Genomic DNA, 18,814 nt, shown 5'->3' with positions numbered 1-18,814 from the left:
CAGGGGGGTACACGCTGACTTTGTGTACCATGTGTGTGGCAACCACAAGGAACCCTAGCTAATATGGTATTTGCTTATACAACTTTAAACATCGGTACCATATTTCTCTAACACAAATTACACAGCTATCTGATCATTTAACTGAGAGATAAACATTTTTTTTTTACTGCATCAGTGACACATGTTTACGTAATTACACAGGTGGATAACTTCACACTTACGAAATTGTATTTTGTCTGTACTTCGTGAAATTTTCATATTTTTTTCGGAACCATTGTGATACTATGAGAGCTTTGAATGATGTATTTGGTATGGGATCATGATTTTTTGAAGTACGTTTGAGGTAGATAACACTTTTGAAATGAGCAGAGAATTACTTTTAGGTTTTAAAATATTCAGGAAGCTACGACGATTTTGAGATTTGGCTGAGGTTTTATGATGTTATGATGACGATGTGTATTACGCTGTTGCGGTATGTTTATGATAAAGAAGCTGATGTTATATGAAGAATTTGATTATGCTATGCATTTGTTAAGATGAAATGTTGAAGAAGTGTCGATGAATATGTGTATGTGTAATAAGGTAAGGAGTAATGAGTAGCGGTTAGGAACTTTGCCTTGTGAAGACGTATGTTGGAAACCGAGAATCGTACTTTTAGAATTATGAAATGTGTGTAAATGCGTGAATGTATCACAATGCCGACGAAAATTTTTTGGACACTGTTATATTCATAGGATTTTGTTTTTACAGATTTGCAACGCAAATTCTTGACCTGTGAAATATTGTTATATGAGACTGCCATTTTAGCGCAAACTGCTGTCGTTAATATTTCCGTACGAAAGTTAAGTGACCACCTGCACGTAATGCGTCGCGGGCACCCACCTGGGCGACGGCCGCCCGAACAAAAAAAAAAGCCATCAGCCTTCCAGCGGCACAGGTAGAAGAAAAAGCCATTAGGGGAAGCCATTATAATCGCTATTGACGTTCCTTTGTAGAAAGCATCGCAAAAACGACACGGTCGAACTTGAAAACGATGAGAAACATTTCACGGCTATTGTCGTGCTAATTGAGAGAAATGCCATATGGCTAGTGAATGACGTTTCACGCCTTGCTTTGCCCATTTTGTTTAATATCTAGTTTCTAGCTGCACTGCAGCACTGGTTAAAATAAAATTTTATAGATGTACTAATTTAAATATTTTCTGTCTACAGATCTATTAAATAATAATTTTGTAATCCACATTCTTCGAAAAAGGAGCTCTTGGAATGGAAAGAACAATAAGAAGGGACTAATACCAGGAACTGCATACATAATTTTCTTTTCAACTACTGAGCAATTTTTTGTAGAATTAGTTTTTGTGGTGCACCACTTTAATTACTTAGACATTAAGATGTGATTATACATTTCACTTATCTGCATTGTTATCTTTAGTCTACTATTTTTTCTGCTTGAGCTATGTCATGTTTAGGTATAAGTTGCTGCTGTTTGCCAGGCATAGTGTTATTGAATTTGACTTTGTATTATTCTGTTAAGCCAGTTTTACTAATTATTTCTTGTTATTGTTTGCTGCACATTGCCTTATATTAGTTGTAATATTGCAATTGCTTCGCTAATTTCTAAAATGCTGCTTCGCAAATCTGCGTTTTTTTATTGCTGTTTATATTAATTGTTTTATGTGATGCTGCATTGCCTCGTCCCTTAGTTTAGCATCTGAGCTCAGTAGATTTAAGTTAGCTTAAGAGAGGGTAGACTATATAAGAAACTAACTATGATGAATTGGAAGAAATGCATTGAGAAGCCACAAGAAACAGATAGGGCCAAAATGAGTATTGTACAATGAGAAATAATTATTTTGAAAGAAATATGGTTAGAATACAGAAAAGAGGTACAGATAGGACCATTTGGGAATAATGATGAACGAAGGGAGATCTCCAAGAACAAAAAAGGTTTTGTTCACAAAATACTGCAGTACCAAAAGTTACACTGAAAACGAACCCTGTCCTTTCCATTGTGTTATCCCACTATGTGTTTGTGTACCCTTGTGTATTTGTTTTCTTCCTGTCTTTGTGTAGTTTCATAGAATTTTTTCTTCTTCTAATACTAAGCTACATGAACTATGATGAGGAATACTGTTATCCTCAAATATAATTTGCATTGATAATATGTTATTTACTTTGTAAACATGTTTAAACAGTATTTGTTCTGTTTTGTTTTAATGCTCATGTGTAAAGTTGATGTTTCAAAAGCTATTCTGATCTTTTATGTATGTATTCATGTCATAATTCCTGTAACACTGATGTATATGTTTATTTCTATTCTTTTGTAAAGCCCCTATTATCGCAACTGTTATTTGTATTGTTATGTTCTTGAATGATGTGTTTTGTACCTTTGTTATTGTGTTCTTATGTTATAAAATTGTCATTGACACCAGGTCATCAAATTAAGTAACTTGTAAGTTACATTTCACTGCACACGTTTTATTGGTCATAGTATATGGACAATATGTGAGAAGTAGGGACTGTTAGTGTTTGTATGTGTGTTAATAATTCAGCAAGGGACTGGATGACGGCATTGCTGGTTCTAAGGACAATTCCAAAAACTTTGTGAGTGCACAAGTGGTGGTTATGGACTTGCTATATTATCCGCAAGACTCTTCAATGGTGATTGTGCACCTGCACAGTCACAACGGATGGCTGCTGGCCATCTCTACAAGGACTACAGTGGGTCTGCATCTTTGATGATCCATCAATACCATTATTTCTACAAGGACTGGAGTGGGTCTGCGCCTCTGGTGGCCCACCAATACCGTAATCTCTACCAGGACTACAGTGGGTCTGCTCTGTGATGACCTACCAAACGATATTCTTCAAAACTTCGATTGACTCCGCTGTGGGTTTGCTCTGTTGTGGCCCATTACCTGTCAGCATGTCAAGAGTCAGCACGGTCTTTCTGTTGGAAGGACAACACTACTTCTTCAAGACTGTATGAAATTCCACTACTTCCATGTGCATTTTCTTTTACTGCTCAGACTTTGAGAAAAACACTGCAATGTGATGAATGATCAGGACTGTCTTTATGGACTGTGAGAAAATTTTAGCTTTTGACCAACATTGTATCAATAAGTGTGTGCATTTGATTTCTTAGTTATTATTATTATTATTAGCGAATGTCCCCATGGGAGAACGATAAGCAGGTGATTAACATTTCTTAATGTTCTTCTTATTTTCCCAGTATTTCTTCATTGCCTCCCCAAAGGCCTTCTTCCTTTCTTCGGTCCACTTTGGTCGGAAAGGTTTAGATTCCGTCTCTGGAGTAAACTTCCACTTGTCGATTTTTCTTCTGAATGTATCCCGGTCTGATGTGTTTGTTATGTCAATTTTTGCCTTTTTCAAATCCTTCTTAACTTCAGTTACCCAGGGTATTGTTGCCTTAAGTGATGTCATATAGTCCAATAGACGTTTAGTTAACCTGTTTCCAGGTAATCTGTCTATATGTCCATAAAACTTCATCCGCCTCTTCCTGATATCTGCCTCGATGTTTGATATTTTTTCGGTTGTCTCGGTAGTCTGCAGCCTGTATCCATCTTGTGTGTATCGTGGTCCTAGGATTTTTCTAATAATTTTTCTCTCTACTTTCTTAATTTCGTGTAAATCTAATTTTCTATTCAGGGAGAGTGTTTCACTTGCATATGTGACTGTTGGTTTGATGACTGTGTTGTAGTGTCTGATTTTAGTGCCTTTTGATAGACATTTCTTGTTATATATATTTTGAATAAGTCCGAATGCTTTCTTGATTTTCTGTAATCGGTTTTTTTGTGCTATTTTCTCAAGTCCTGTTGGTTCAATAACTTCACCGAGATACTTAAAGTGCTTGACTCTAGTTATTTCACCATACTTTGTTTTTAGTTTCGAAATATCTAATTTTGAGCAGATGAATTCTGTCTTCTCAAAGGAGATTTGCAGGCCAACCTTCTCAGCACATTCTTTAAGTGTCTCAATTTGTTTTACTGCTGTTTCTTCACTGTCAGTTATAATTGCCAAGTCATCTGCAAACGCTAAATAAGGGATGTTCAATTTTCCTTTACCTCTTCCTAGTTCAATTGGCTTCCACAAGCTTTGTTTCCTTAGTGTTACTTCCCACTCTTTCATAACTTTGTCCAAAACTATATTGAATAATAGTGGTGAGATCCCATCTCCTTGTCTTACTCCTGTTTTAATTGAGAATGGTTCCGAAATTTCCCCTCTGAATTTAATTTTTGATTTGGTTTCTGTTAGTGTTTGTTCAATTAGTTTTCGGGTTTTAGTGTCTAGGCCTCGTTCTTCGAGAATGTGACATAGAGACTGTCTGTCTATGGAATCGTATGCCTTTTTGAAATCAACGAATGTGCAGATTATTGGTTTTGACCTGATTGCTTTAATCTTTAAAATAGTTTTAAGGTTGAATATCTGTTCCGGGCATGATCTATTAGGACGAAAGCCTGCTTGGTAATCTGAAATTGTATGTTCTAGTTGTTCTTGTGCCCTCTTTAGGAGACATGCAGATAGAATTTTGTAGGTAACTGGTAAAAGTGAAATGCCTCTGTAGTTGTTTACGTCTGATCTCTCTCCCTTTTTGTGCAATGGGTGAATTAGTGCACACTTCCACTCCTCTGGGATATTTTCTGTCTGCCAAATTTCTTGGATGATGCTAGTGATCTCTTTTAACGAATTTGGACCAAGGTTTTTCAGTAGTTCAGCTACAATTCCATCTTCTCCCGATGATTTATTATTTTTGAGTTTTCTAATGTGACTATAAATTTCTTCTTGAGATGGTGGTAGTGAAGTCTCATTCGTGTGTTCTGGTTGTAATCTGGGGAATCTTGTACTTGGTTGTGGGCAATTTAGGAGTTGTGAGAAATATTTAGCTAGTTCTTGGCAATTTTCTTTGTTAGTTAGTGCCAATTTTCCATTCTGTTTCCGGAAGCAGAGATTTTGTGGAGTGTATCCTTTGATTTGATTTGCGAATATTTTATAAAAATCTTGAGTGTTGTGGTTCTTAAAGTTTTCTTCAATTGTGTTTAGCTGTTCATTAAGGTATTTTCTTTTAGTTTGTCTAAGTATTTTAGCTGTTTGTTTTCTCACTTTGAAAAATGTTTGTTGTGTGGTTTCTGATTTGTCACAATTGTAATTTAAAAAGGCTTGTTGTCTCTCTTCTAATGCGTTATCACAATTCGAATTCCACCATGGATGCTTGGATATTTTCTTTAACGGAATCAAATCTCTTGCTTTCTGTATAATTTTCGTTCGGAAATCTTTCCAGTTGTTTGTTGGTTGTTTATCCCATGCTTCTGTAATTTCTGATTCCTTGATATTTTTCAAGTCAAATTTGGGAATTAGTGGTGATTTCCTTTGGCGTTTCCTTTTTGGAGTGAATTTAATTTTAACTCTGGTAAGGTAGTGGTCAGAATCTATATTTGCCCCTCTGCGGACTTGAACGTCGTGTATTTCTTTCTGGAAGTCATAGGAGATCGCAACATGGTCTATTTGAAATTCACCAAGCTGAAGGTTTGGTGATCTCCATGTTTTTTGTTTCTTGGGGTCTTTTCGAAGTGATGTTGTCACGATTTTTAGGTTGTTTTGCTGACATAACTCGATGAGTCTCATGCCGTTCTTGTTTGTGAATTTGTGTGCAGGGTAATTACCGACTGTTTTTTTATATTTCCTCTCTTTGCCAATTTGCGCGTTGAAATCCCCTAGAAGAATTTTTACATCCTCCTCTGGAATTTTGGACATTTCAGTTTCGAGTTTTTCCCAAAATTTTTCTGTCTTCTCCGGTTCTTTTTTGTTGGCAATGTTGGTAGGTGCATGAACATTAATAAATGTATATATTTTGTTGGTGTGCTTGATTCGCATGGTCATTAGTCTGTTACTGATTTGATTTATGTCTATAACAGAGTCAAGGGTGTCCTTATTTACAATAAAAGCCATGCCAAATATTGCAGCTCCTTTGCCAATTTTCTTGTCTGTTTTACTTTTAAAGATACGGTAATTGTTGTAGTCTATTGTTTCTGAATCAGTGAATCTGGTCTCTTGGAGAGCAAGGATTTGAATTTTCTGTTTGTTGAGTTCTGTTGTAAGATTATGAAGTTTGCCTGTCTGAATTAGTGTCTGAATGTTAAAAGTGCCAATAAATGTATGGGACTTTCGTGGACGTTTACTAGAGAACTCCGACTTTCTCTGTCGTACGAGCCCAAGCTCCCCAGAATCCGATAGCTTGGTTGTCGCCACAGGGCGAGTGGATTGGCCACCTGGGGTAATATTAATTTTACTTGTACGAATCATACTGCTTGTAATTAAGTTCCAGCTAATGCTGGGTAGTTAGAACCAGGGATTGTTAGTTCCTGGAGCTTGGTGTTCAGCCGCACCTCACATGGTGAACAGACGCTGGCCAGAGTACCGGTGGTTGCCACACAGACGTGTCTGGGCTTTTCAATATGCTTTATCTTGTTGATAATGCTTGCCTCTTCCGCCAGTTCTGCCGTACCGATGATCTTCATCTCCGTCTTCACTACCGTTGAGGTCTTCGCCGTATCCCTGGCAAGGGACCCTCACAAGGTACTATCACCCGGGCCAGGTGAACCAAGGTTTTTTTACGAGGTGTTACTCCTCCCCCTCCTCCTTTTACAACCGGGCTTGGGACCGGCTTAGGCGGAGTTTTCTTAGTTATTGTAATTATGAAAAAATTTTTTCAAATCTGTATTGGGCACTGCCCAACCCAATTTGTAAAATTTTTTGTGGGGAGCATGGGGGCTATGTAAGTAGGCTGTTTAGGTTTTTTTATTAGTAACGCCACCTCTGTATGAAAATCACCGGCTGTGCCGTGTGCAGTCTGTGGCTGCTTTGCATTGTTGTAATACTCAACCATTGTAGTGTTAGGCAGCTGGCTGTGAACAGCTCGTAGCGTTGCGCAGTTGGAGGTGAGCCGCCAGCAGTGGTGGATGTGGGGAGGGAGATGGCGGAGTTTTGTAATTTGTCATGATATCAAGGTAAATACATTGTTTGTTCTCTATTAATATCTTTCATTTGCTAACTATCCCTATCAGTAGTTAGTGCCTTCCATAGTTTGAATCTTTTATTTAGCTGGCAGTAGTGGCGCTCGCTGTATTGCAGTAGCTTGAGCAGCGAAGATTTTTGTGAGGTAAGTGATTTGTGAAAGGTATAGTTTAATGTTAGTCAGGGCCATTCTCTTGTAGAGAATTTTGAAAGTCAGATTGCGTTGCGCTAACAAAACATTGTGTGTTGAAAGTCAGATTGCGTTGCGCTAACAAAACATTGTGTGTTGAAAGTCAGATTGCGTTGTGCTAAAAAAATATTGTGTGTCAGGTTAAGGACAGTCGTGTAAAATTGTTAAAAAGGGGACGTTTCACTACCATTGCACCGCCTCTATCCGCCAGGGTGTCAAATTTGTAAGTACGCGTTTTATTGTCTAACACATTCTTAACTAACATACGCAGAGACTTCTCACAAAATGTAAGATTATTGACATTGTAAACCATAACATCTTAGGCTAGAAATGTTAAGTACATCAGATATAAGTGTTTAATATTTCAGCTACGGTGCTCATTTTCACGGTTTTCATCCTTATTTGCTTGCTTACTTCACCGTTTGATTAAAACAGAATAACGCCAGTAAATTTTCGCGTTGTTTGGTTTGCAGACGTAATTCACTCAGCCAACCTCTGGTACGTGCCGCCGGAAGAGTTGGCAATTGCTCGCATTGTCACGTAATCTGTTAATGATACCCTCAGACACCTCCCAACGCATTCGGTCCCCCACACCTTCAATGCCTATTCACCATGCAGTTAGCTCTCCAAATCTTGAGTGTAAAAACATCCATATGTTATATTATTTGCCCTATACAAAAATTATAATTTGTATTTCTCAGTCTTCGAATAATTTTAAGCTAACAAGCTTCTACATTTTACTAGATCCTATAGTAAACCATTTGCCTGTTGTGATTATGTTGTATATGTAATACTTCTGTTTACGATGCAAAGACAGCTGACTAAGCAAAGACATCGTGACATGCTGCAGACCAATACGCTGTTATCATTAATAATATTAAATAGGAACGCCTTCTAATGCTCTACAGAATTGTATTTATTTGGTGGCGGACCGATATTCGGCTCTTTGGCCATCTTCAGGAGACATCTCAACGTCGTACGCACAGATAAATGATATGCTACCTACGCAGCTATTATTTCTTTAGAAGATACAAAACTGACGTAGATTTTTTTATTTAGGAAAATAGTAATTTTTCTTTGTCACATAGAAATAAGGGCATCAATTGAAGAGTGGAAAAAGAATCGATTTGGAAATACATTTACCAACTGGTGAAATATAGAGGAACCGATAACCAGCGCAAGTTGCAGATTTTTCCTTTTATTCGTTCGATGAATAGTTTCGGGCCAAGACATATTTTCAAACCATCATAACAAAGTCGTCAATGGCATTTCGGAAAACGTCAAAAATGGGCAGTGAACATTTTTGACATCTTTGGAAATGCCATTTTCCACTTCGTTATGTTGGTTTGACAGTGGGTCTCGGTTCGAAAGTAGTTGTCGAATGATAAAAAGGGAAAATTAGCCATTTGGACTGGTTTTTAATTCCACTGATTAACAGACGTTGCTGAGCAAACCTACTACAGCAAGCTGGAAGCTCGTATATTGATGAAAAATAGTTGAATTTACAATCTGAGTCAAGTACTTGCAACTAAAACTAATTTTAACAAAGGGAAAGAAGGAAACTGCGGTTGATCGCTTACTATTAAGCTGGCATTCCGTCTCATCTCTTTGTTGATTTCCAATATTTTCAGTATGGTCATCTTTCTGCTTTTCTTAACAGAACATAAACTTTCACTATGTATATAGTATGAATGATTTTTTGTTGAAAGATGATCGGCAAAAGAGTTTCATGGCCGCATTGGAGCACTTTGGTCAATCACTTTTTGGTAAATGGAAAGGAGCGTATGACATTGTTGGCCGGGTGGCCCCATGGGTGGGAGTTCGGCCGCCGCATTGCTAGTTCTCTTCAGTTGACGCCACTTCAGCTACTTGCGGGTCAATGATGATGAAGCACACAGCACCCAGTCCCCTGCCGGGAATCGAACCCGGGCCCCCTGCAGTGATGGGCGGAGACGATATCGCTACGCGACGTAGGTGGACTCACTTGGTGGTCATCTCCTTTGATGTATGTATGTTTCGTTCCTTCCGAATGGTTCTATATGTTCTCACTCATTCTGATCCTTTCCATCTTTCCTCATATACCCTTAACACTGTGTGTCATTTATGTATTTTTGATTTCTTGTTCTTCAATTGCTTGAGATTTTTTTGTTTTTTTTTTGTGTAGATCATTCAGACTTCTAGTTCCTCCATGTACTCTCTAGTTTTCTTGATGCTGCCTAGTTACTGTAGATAGACTGACGAAAAAAAACAGTACATTCTTTTAGAGGTTTCTAATTTACCGTTGAAACAGAGCATAAGGAGCACGTGAAGTGACTGAAATGATAACATTTACAGATCAATAACTCAAGCGATTCTGAGATACCTGGTATCGACCCATGCTGATAAACCCATATTAGTACAGGATGTAGAATCCGCAGGAGGCAATACAGGCGCAGATTATGGCATACAGTTGGTAGTAAAGACAGCAAATACTATCCTAGGATTCGTTATGCCACACCTTCTCGACTTGTTCACGTTGTTCTGTGACAGTTGAATGACGAGTCATATGAATCCGTTCTCGTCGCATCATAACCTATACGTGCTCGGTTGGAGACAACGCCAGAGACCGTGTCGGTCAGGGAAGTTGCTGCGCGTCATGCAGAATGCGTTGCGTTCCAGAGCAGTGTGTGGGTGAGCATTATCCTATTGGAACAACAAACCACCTTCCTGTTGCCAGAGCGACAGAAGAACAGGTTTAACAACATTCTACACGTATCGAGCGCTGTTTAGCTACCCCATCAGAAACCACAAAGGTGAACGAGAGTTGTTGCTTATCGCACACATAGCATAAGGCCTGGGATGGGTCAGTGTGTCTTGGACGAATCCACTCTATGAGACAGCGCTCACCAGATCTACGCCGTTTGAGCAAACGATCATCACTTACGTGCAAGCAGAATCTACTTTCATTGCTGACGACCACGGTGTGTCACTCCATCTTCCAAGTGATCCTCTGATGGCAGCAGTCGAGCCAGGCACGGCGTTGCTTTGGTGTGAGAGGAAGAGGTGTGCGTGCCCGTAGTCTATAACGATATGTTTACGTAATGTGTATACATAAACATACAGCTATAAATGTCCCCGTTCGTAGTCGCTAATTATAACAATATGTTTACTTTTGTGCTGTAACATATAGCTATAATCAGCGGTGAAAATATATTTCCGAACGCCGACCGTGTGCTGCTGTTTCTTGTCTGGTCGTCTGATCAGTAGGAAGGTGCATTGCAGAGAAGAGTAAATGCCTATTCAAAATATAATTATTTTTTGCATAGCTCAACATGAATTTCCTAAGGGACCGTAGTTTATCATGCATTTACCAGTGGAGTATGGTGCGGAGAAAATATTTCGCCGCATGCTACTTCCGTCCGATTTCGACGAAAGAATTCGTGACTGTGAACTCTCTATTTGGAAGAAACATAAAGCAAATTAAATAACTTCATGAGGGAGTGAGACATAGATTCTGTACTAAATGAATAGTCCATACACCAGTCGCATTTAATTCTGAATTTATGGCAATTAATAGATGAACTTACACTGCAATGAAGGATTTAACATCGATGCCGTTTTGACTGGCACTTCTCTTCCCGTAATGAAAATAATTCCTTTGACGTTTTCACATACACGTCGCACAATAAATCTACTGCTATTCAGTATTGCACTTTTAGTATTGCACTTTTACTTTACACTAAAATAATATTATTTTTAATAATAATAACACGGCGGCAAGACATGTGCGTCCGACACAAGTTACAAGATACAAGAGGAAAAATGAGTATGTGTTCATCGAGATTATCTAGTACATCAAAAAAATGTGTGAAATTGTTCATCTTCTGTCCGTATTTTCGCGCCGCGGTTTTCAAAGTCAGTAACTCACTGCATCTATGACGGCGCTTCGACAATAAACGTCACAGGTCGTTCACCTTTTACATCCTCACAACATTTTTTGCTAACAGTAGCTGTTGCTGAGCGACTGCTCGATTAGTGAATGATTTAAAATAATAAGGCAATCACATAATGTTACAAGTCCCACTAGTAATAACCGCTTCGCAACACTTCGTGTTGACAGGTCTGGGCTCACAAGCCCTTTTATGTGATGTGGTAGCTCTACGATCTGTCACTGCTATCCTTACAATGTGACGATCATGACGGAAGTCTGTGTTGTGTGGACGTCCAGAACGTCGTCTATGGGTGTGAGAATGTTTACATGACCACTGATACCAGAATCATTCCACAACCGAAGCAGCATTTTCAACTTCTGTGGTAGTTCTCCAAAAAGTCAATTCCATCACTAGGAGGGCCAAATTTGACCCCTTTCAAACTCGCTCAGTTAGTTGTTGGCAGCACCAGTGCGTCTTCGTGGCACTTTGGTAGTTATGCCACTACGCTATCCGTTAGCGGACGACACTGAAACTATTATCAGTACATGTACTACCCCGCTGGTGGCTTATGCCGTCATTTGAGAGAAAGCGACATCGTCTTTTCAGGTACAGTATTTTTTTAGGACTGTATGTTAGGATATGTTTTCTGTTTAATATAAATAAATTCTTGCAGTTAAGAAACTGGGTCATTCGAAGACGAGCGCAATAGCCCGAAATCGGTAATGGCGGAAGGGCACCACACCCTGCCTATCTAACCCATGTTAATTTAGTCAAGTATTTGATCCATTTCTGAAAAAAACTTTTTTGATGCAGGATCTTAATATTTTTAGTGTATGTTACATGATGCCAATAGAGTGAACTGTACTAAAATCGACTTTACCGATTTTACAGTTTTAAGAAATACTTTGTAAATTCATTAACAAGAAATATTAAGTTTTTTCTGCAGAAAATATTTTTTTGAACTTCCTAATGGGGTAATATTAATGAATGTAGTTGAGTTGGCTTTTAATGTTATGCAGAGTCTCTGAAAATTTTATTCATTTATCTATGATAGTTTCTGATATAATGGTGCATATGTACAGAAAATTTTAGTTTGTGGAAAACTGACTTAAGGGACAACACTTTTGAAATTTGTTACTTACAGTTAATTAAAACTGTCCTGCCGCGTATGATGGCCCTTCTTTGGTCTCTAGCAGGTCTTCCAGCTTCTTTTTCACCTTCCTGGATGTTTGTCTTGCTTTCTTGGCCATATTGTATGCAGACCAGTCTGCATCGGCTATCCTCATTTAATCGCAATGTTGCAGCCCAGTGATCATATTTTCACCAGGATTATTTCCCAGCTTTTTCAGTACCCAACGCTTTCCCTTATTACCACAATTGAATGTAATAACAGCATCATGAACTCCTAGTTTCATTGTATGCATGCCTACAAATACAGTTTTAGTAAGGCGGTTCAAAATTATGGTGTTGAAGCATTCATTTAGGTTCTGCGTCTGCCCATCCTTAGAAGGTCAGGATGAGCCAAGTCTCTGCTTTTAATTTCTGTAGTAACAGCAGCAGGAAGAGAATGCTGATGAGAATAAGATTCCTCAGTTGCCTCAGCCCTATTGTATTTGCACAACGAATTTTCTCTTGTTGGACACAATCCATGACGTAGCTTATCATCAGTAGAGGACTTACGGAAGAATATGGGTCAAACACCTCTCTTCATTGCCTCCAGATTTTCTTTGTTTCTAATTGCCTGCCCACAGTATACCTGTCCGATGAACAATTTTCCATCTTCTAATTTTTTTCCTCTCATATCAACAGTTAGTTTTCTCAGCCTTGTTCCCAAACGTTTTTGAACATGGCCTACACATTCTATTTTGCTAATAATGGCATCTCCATGTGGCTTGGAGTTCACCACATTATTGTATGCCTTACTGTCACCATCGTCCAAATATTTGGTGTACCGTACACCCCTTGTTTCTACGGAGGGATGAAATATTTGTTGTACTCGATGAACTTCCATACCACCACTTGTTCCTCTAAAATTAGCCACACAGTTGTGTTCTTTATGTTCATTGACTTTACAACATTTGAAGTATTTAGACATTATCTCCACATCTAACACTTTACCGGTGTCTACACTCATGGCAGTCACTACTCTATTCAGAGAAGTATATCTTCTTTTCTGCCAACTTCCATCAAGTGCAACTGCAATATCCGAACATCCATCATTTTCTTCCACTGCCTCCCTAGCAGCCAGTTTCATGCTTTCCCCACTGACCTCACATACAGCTTTCTCTAATATTGCAGTCAGTTTTTCAAATTTATTTGATTGTTGATGTAAGGATGTAAGTTCATCACTGAGCAAAATGTTCTCCGTGCAGCCATGCCCTTGCCAATGGATCGTAAGGCATAAACGCATCTAGTATTGATTTCATAAGGGCCACATGCAAGTGGTTTTGAAGAACTCGTAAATGAAATCACAGCTGAGCATATCGTGCAAATTAAGTGCAATGCAAATGCGAGGCTTCTTCTCCCACTGGCACTCCACAAATTTTCACACTCTGTGCCTCACCACACTGTCTACATTGTACAAATTTTGAAACTACATCTGATCATATTCTCAAATTTATAATAATGTTACTGCACACCTCGTCACGTACAGTAAATTCGTTGTAACTCTCTTGAAATAGTGAGAGCTTCTTTGGTGATGCACTTGTTGAAGGATTACAATTACAAACATCGTTGCCAGGCGACCTAACCTCTTGTACAGAGAGCTTTCTAAACTTGTTTCCTCTAAATTGTAGTTTCTTGAAAATGCCTTTACGTTTCGTCATCTTCAATAAAGACAACAAAACACACGTGAACAAGCACTGCAAATGTAAGTATAACAACTACTCGCAATGAAACTTCTACAAAACTAACCACGTGTTTGAAAGCGTGTTGTTTATAGACAGCAAAATCAAAAGAATACCAATCGTTGCATCCCAAGGATAGCCAAAACACTTTGGAGGGAAAAAAGTCCCTAATGTGGAATGTATGGGATATAAAGATCTAAAATATATGGAGAAAAGTGGGTGACACAAAAGTGGGCGTGGCACATAAACACACGTGGTAGGAAAACGCTCTTGAAATGCTTGAAAAAAATTTTTTTCAGCAAAATCTTTTTCTGAGTACTTCATCTATCGAAATGTGATGAAAACCGAAAAACGATTTATTTCGACCTGAACCACGGTTTGGTGCCTTTAAAATGCGGATTTGTTAAAAGTATTTGTGGTTAGTTTCTATATTAGCCAACACACCTTATTGTACGTTTACTACAGAAAGAGCCAGCACAGATAATATAGAATTTCGGAATTATGTTGTGGTGGTACTATGTCACGAGACTCTTCCTTTGATACATTTATAGTCATATCATTGTGGTGGTGGATTCTTCCGAACTATTTCGTCTTAGTGAGTGTTAATTATTATACACAGAGAGTGTGAGAGGACGCTGCAAAAGTGTACAACTTTTTGGAGGCGGCGAAGTGTTGTCGGCGCCCACAATCAGAGCAGCATTCCTCGTTTGCGGCGCCCGCGGAATATTTCAGCGTCGCGTGGCGTGGTGTGGCGTGGCGTGGTGGCGCCCTAAGTGAGGTCGGCTCGGCGGCCGCAGAAAGGCGGGCCGTGAATCACGGCCACCATTTCGACTTGGTTACGGCGCGCGCTGCTTTATGTGCTGGAAGGGGCGCTGTTTGTCACGTGCTGGACACCCCTGACCCGGCCGCGGTGCCTCAGGCGCTACGGGGTCCCAGCAGCGGGGCGCCGCGTCGGGCTGCGTCGTTATGACTCTTGCCGCAGTACTCGTGTCACTTGGGAGATTTCCAAGGTCACGGGGAAGCACTGGGGAGGGCAGCAGCAGGAGGGGCGCCGACTGCTTCTCCTGACGACTACTGGCTTCAATTGCAGATGGCTGAAATGTAACAATAGCGATTTCTGCGAATGCTACTTTCCCGTCAGTATGATTTTTAGTTGTGATTTGTCACAGCTTAAAATCTCAGTTCACGAATTCACATCTTATATCAATCGACCTCTACCAACGTCACAATGCGGTTTCTACGACTCAAACGATTTCTGCAGCTTGTGAGGTTTCTACGACTTCTGCGATTAATGACTGTAAACGTTACGTAGTGACTCGTCGCAAGTAGCAACTACCAGGCACTGGCTAGTACGTCTGCTAGCTTGTATGTCTGTCCAGGTGAACTGAGCCAGAGTAAAGAAAGTAATACCAGTAAGTTCTCCCTTATAAAAGGTGAAAACTGATTATCTCTTCAGAGTCTCACTGAAGACACTGTGCAGTTCGAAACGGATGATAAATAAATGTGAAATAGATTGTCAGTGAATAATGATAATTCAGTTGGGCAGAGCACAGCAAGGAAATTGTTTCCTCATTTAGGAAGAATCGATTTGTCATTAGTGCCTCTCCACGTTGTGGAGGACCTTACGTCATTTGATGAAAATCGTCTGAACGCATTAATCCGTAATGGTCCAAGTTACTGCAAATGTGATGAAATGTTTTGTAAGTAGGCTGTTTGTTTTCTTATTGGCTACGTTACGTAAGTCTCTGTATGAAAAACACTGGCTGTGCTGTGTGTAGTCTGTGGCTAGTTTGCATTGTTGTCTGTCATTGTATTGTTGGGCAGCGGCAGCTGGTTGTGAACAGCGCGTAGCGTTGCGCAGTTGGAGGTGAGCTGCCAGCAGTGGTGGATATGGGGAGAGAGGTTGCGGAGTTTTGAAATTTGTAAGACTGGATGTCATGAACTGCTATATATATTATGACCATTAAGGTAAATACATTGTTTGTTCTCTATTAAAATCTTTCATTTGCTAACTATGCCTATCAGTAGTTAGTGCCTTCCGTAGTTTGAATCTTTTATTTAGCTGGCAGTAGTGGCGCTCGCTGTATTGCAGTAGTTCGAGTAACGAAGATTTTTGTGAGGTAAATGATTTGTGAAAGGTATAGGTTAATGTTAGTCAGGGCCATTCTTTTGTAGGGATTATTGAAAGTCAGATTGCGTTGCGCTAAAAAGTATTGCGTGTCAGTAATTGTTCAAAGGGGACGTTTCATATGTCGACCCTTAGCCGAGGATACCTCACTGGAATCTTCTGATTTTTTCTTGTAGTTTGTGTAATTAGTGTAGCTTTAGTTTATTGCTAGCGCGTAATTGTAGAGAGCATCTCCTTTGTAGTTGCAGTCTTTCATTGTACAGTAAAACAGTTGTGGCATGCATATAAATTTGCACCAAGTATTTCGCAGCTGCACTTGCAATTAACGAGATATCATTTTCAATGCTATATTAATGTGTTTTCTTTTTGTGGTCTTCAAATTGTGTTTTTCTGTGTTGTCATGTGAAATATTGTGACAATAATGGCGTGTGAGAAACCTAATACTAGGCTCCAAAGTAAACTGAGAAATGACAGTGAAGACAAAAGTAGTGTGTTAGCGCCACCGTGTAATGAATTAACTAATGTTGAAAGTAGTAATTTGGTAATTGTGCATAGGGAAATGGAGCGGGCGGCAAATAATGGTGTAGACAGTGAAACAGTTAGTGAACAGGGAAGCATTATCGATCGATCGGTCGGCAACAGCTCACCTCAGGAATCGGGAATGACAGGACACAATCTTGCAACTACTGCAGATTCAGGTTTTGGGTCATCACCGTTTTCTCAAATAAGTCAAGACACATTTTCTGCTTGTCAAAATGTGAATGTTGCCAGTGCAACTTCACTGCCGAAAAGCACTGAGGAACATGTTTCAGACACCAGTGCATTGTTATTACAGTTAATGCAACAAATGGGACAAAGGCTACAAACGTTAGACACAATGGAACAAAATCTTCAAAAGTTAGACACAATGGAACAAAATCTTCAAAAGTTAGGCACAATGGAACAAAATCTTCAAAAGTTAGACACATTGCTTGAACAAAATCAAACAAATTGGACAAAATCTTCAAAAGTTAGACACAATGGAACAAAATCTTCAAAAGTTAGACACCACACTTGAACAAACACGTGAAGATTTAACTACTGAGTTACATAAAATCGAATCGAAATGTCAAAAAGTCTGTAATGACGTAAAAACTCAAATTTGTGAGCAATTACAACCCATTTTTTGCGTCATGAAAATGCATTACAGAATCACGAAGCAGCCATAAAGGAATTGCAAACTATACTTCATGAAAATCACGACACCTTGCAAGCTAAAATTGACTCAGTTGCATCTACTGATTCGGTTACGCAACTTGCAAAAACTCAGGAAAACTGAAAGGACACAGTAGATACTCTGAAAATTGGTTCAGAAAGACACATGGGGGAAATTAGTTCATTATCAGAGAAAGTAGTTGAACATTCGGATCGGCTAAATAATTTATCTACGAAGGTAGATGATAATCTGAATGACACAAAACCGGTAGTCTTTAATGACACAGACGAGTGTGAACAAATTAGGAAATTCAAACAAATTCAGAATCAAATTAATACGCAACACCAAAGAGAAATCCGGGAAGTACAAGATCAGTTGACACAGGTAATACAGGAATTACATATTTTAGAGGACACTCGCGCTCCAATAGGGGAAGAGGGACATAGAAATACGGAACAGCCACAAAATAATAACACAGGGCACTTCGGAAATTATGAAAGAAATTGGCAAGGTACACCGAATTTTGAGATGGAACCGCCGAAACGACGTAACAATGACCGACATGCGACTCGCCGACATGATGATTTTGACTATAAGCTGTTCATTACTACACGTAAATTCAAAACATTTAAGAATTCTGGCAACGACATTCATCCACAAGCATGGCTCCATCAATTCTCTCATTGTATTCCTCCCAACTGGTCATTAGAGCACACATTAGAATTTATGTGTGGCTATTTAGAGAATGAACCAGCTGTAAGAATGCGAGCGGTCATTCACGATTGTCACAGTGAAGGAGAATTTTACCATGCCTTCCTCTCAGCTTATTGGTCTCAAGCTACACAAGACCAAGTAAAACATAGCATCATAATGATGAAACATTTCGAACAATCTGAATTTTCCAGTCTTGTGAAATATTTTGAAGACATGTTGCACAAGAATCAGTACCTGTCAAACCCATACAGCCCCTCAGAACTCATCCGAATTTGCTTAATGAAATTGCCTGAACATTTAAGAAATATTATTTTGGCAGGGCGTTGCAAAGACGACATTGAAGCTTTTCAGGGACTCTTACATGAATTAGAAATCGACACAGACAATCGCGGGATGCGAAAACAGGAAAACTGTGGTGTCACCGCCAGACACCACACTTGCTAGGTGGTAGCTTTAAATCGGCCGCGGTCCATTAGTACATGTCGGACCCGCGTGTCGCCACTGTCAGTGATCGTAGACCGAGCGCCACCACACGGCAGGTCTCGAGAGACGGACTAGCACTCGCCCCAGTTGTATGGACGACTTAGCTAGCGATGCACACTGACGAAGCCTCGCTCATTTGCAGAGCAGATAGTTAGAATAGCCTTCAGCTAAGTCAATGGCTACGACCTAGCAAGGCGCCATAGCAATTGATAGTTATCGTATGAAGCATGTCTCATCAAGAACGATGTATACAAATGATGGATTAAAGTTAAGTATTCCAGAAGCTACGTACTTTTCTTTATAGCATTCATTACGT

The sequence above is a fragment of the Schistocerca nitens genome, chromosome 7, assembly GCF_023898315.1.
Source record: "Schistocerca nitens isolate TAMUIC-IGC-003100 chromosome 7, iqSchNite1.1, whole genome shotgun sequence".
In the NCBI taxonomy this organism is placed as follows: domain Eukaryota; kingdom Metazoa; phylum Arthropoda; class Insecta; order Orthoptera; family Acrididae; genus Schistocerca; species Schistocerca nitens.
The sequence above is the reverse complement of the archived record's forward strand: the minus strand, read 5'-3'. Positions refer to the sequence as shown.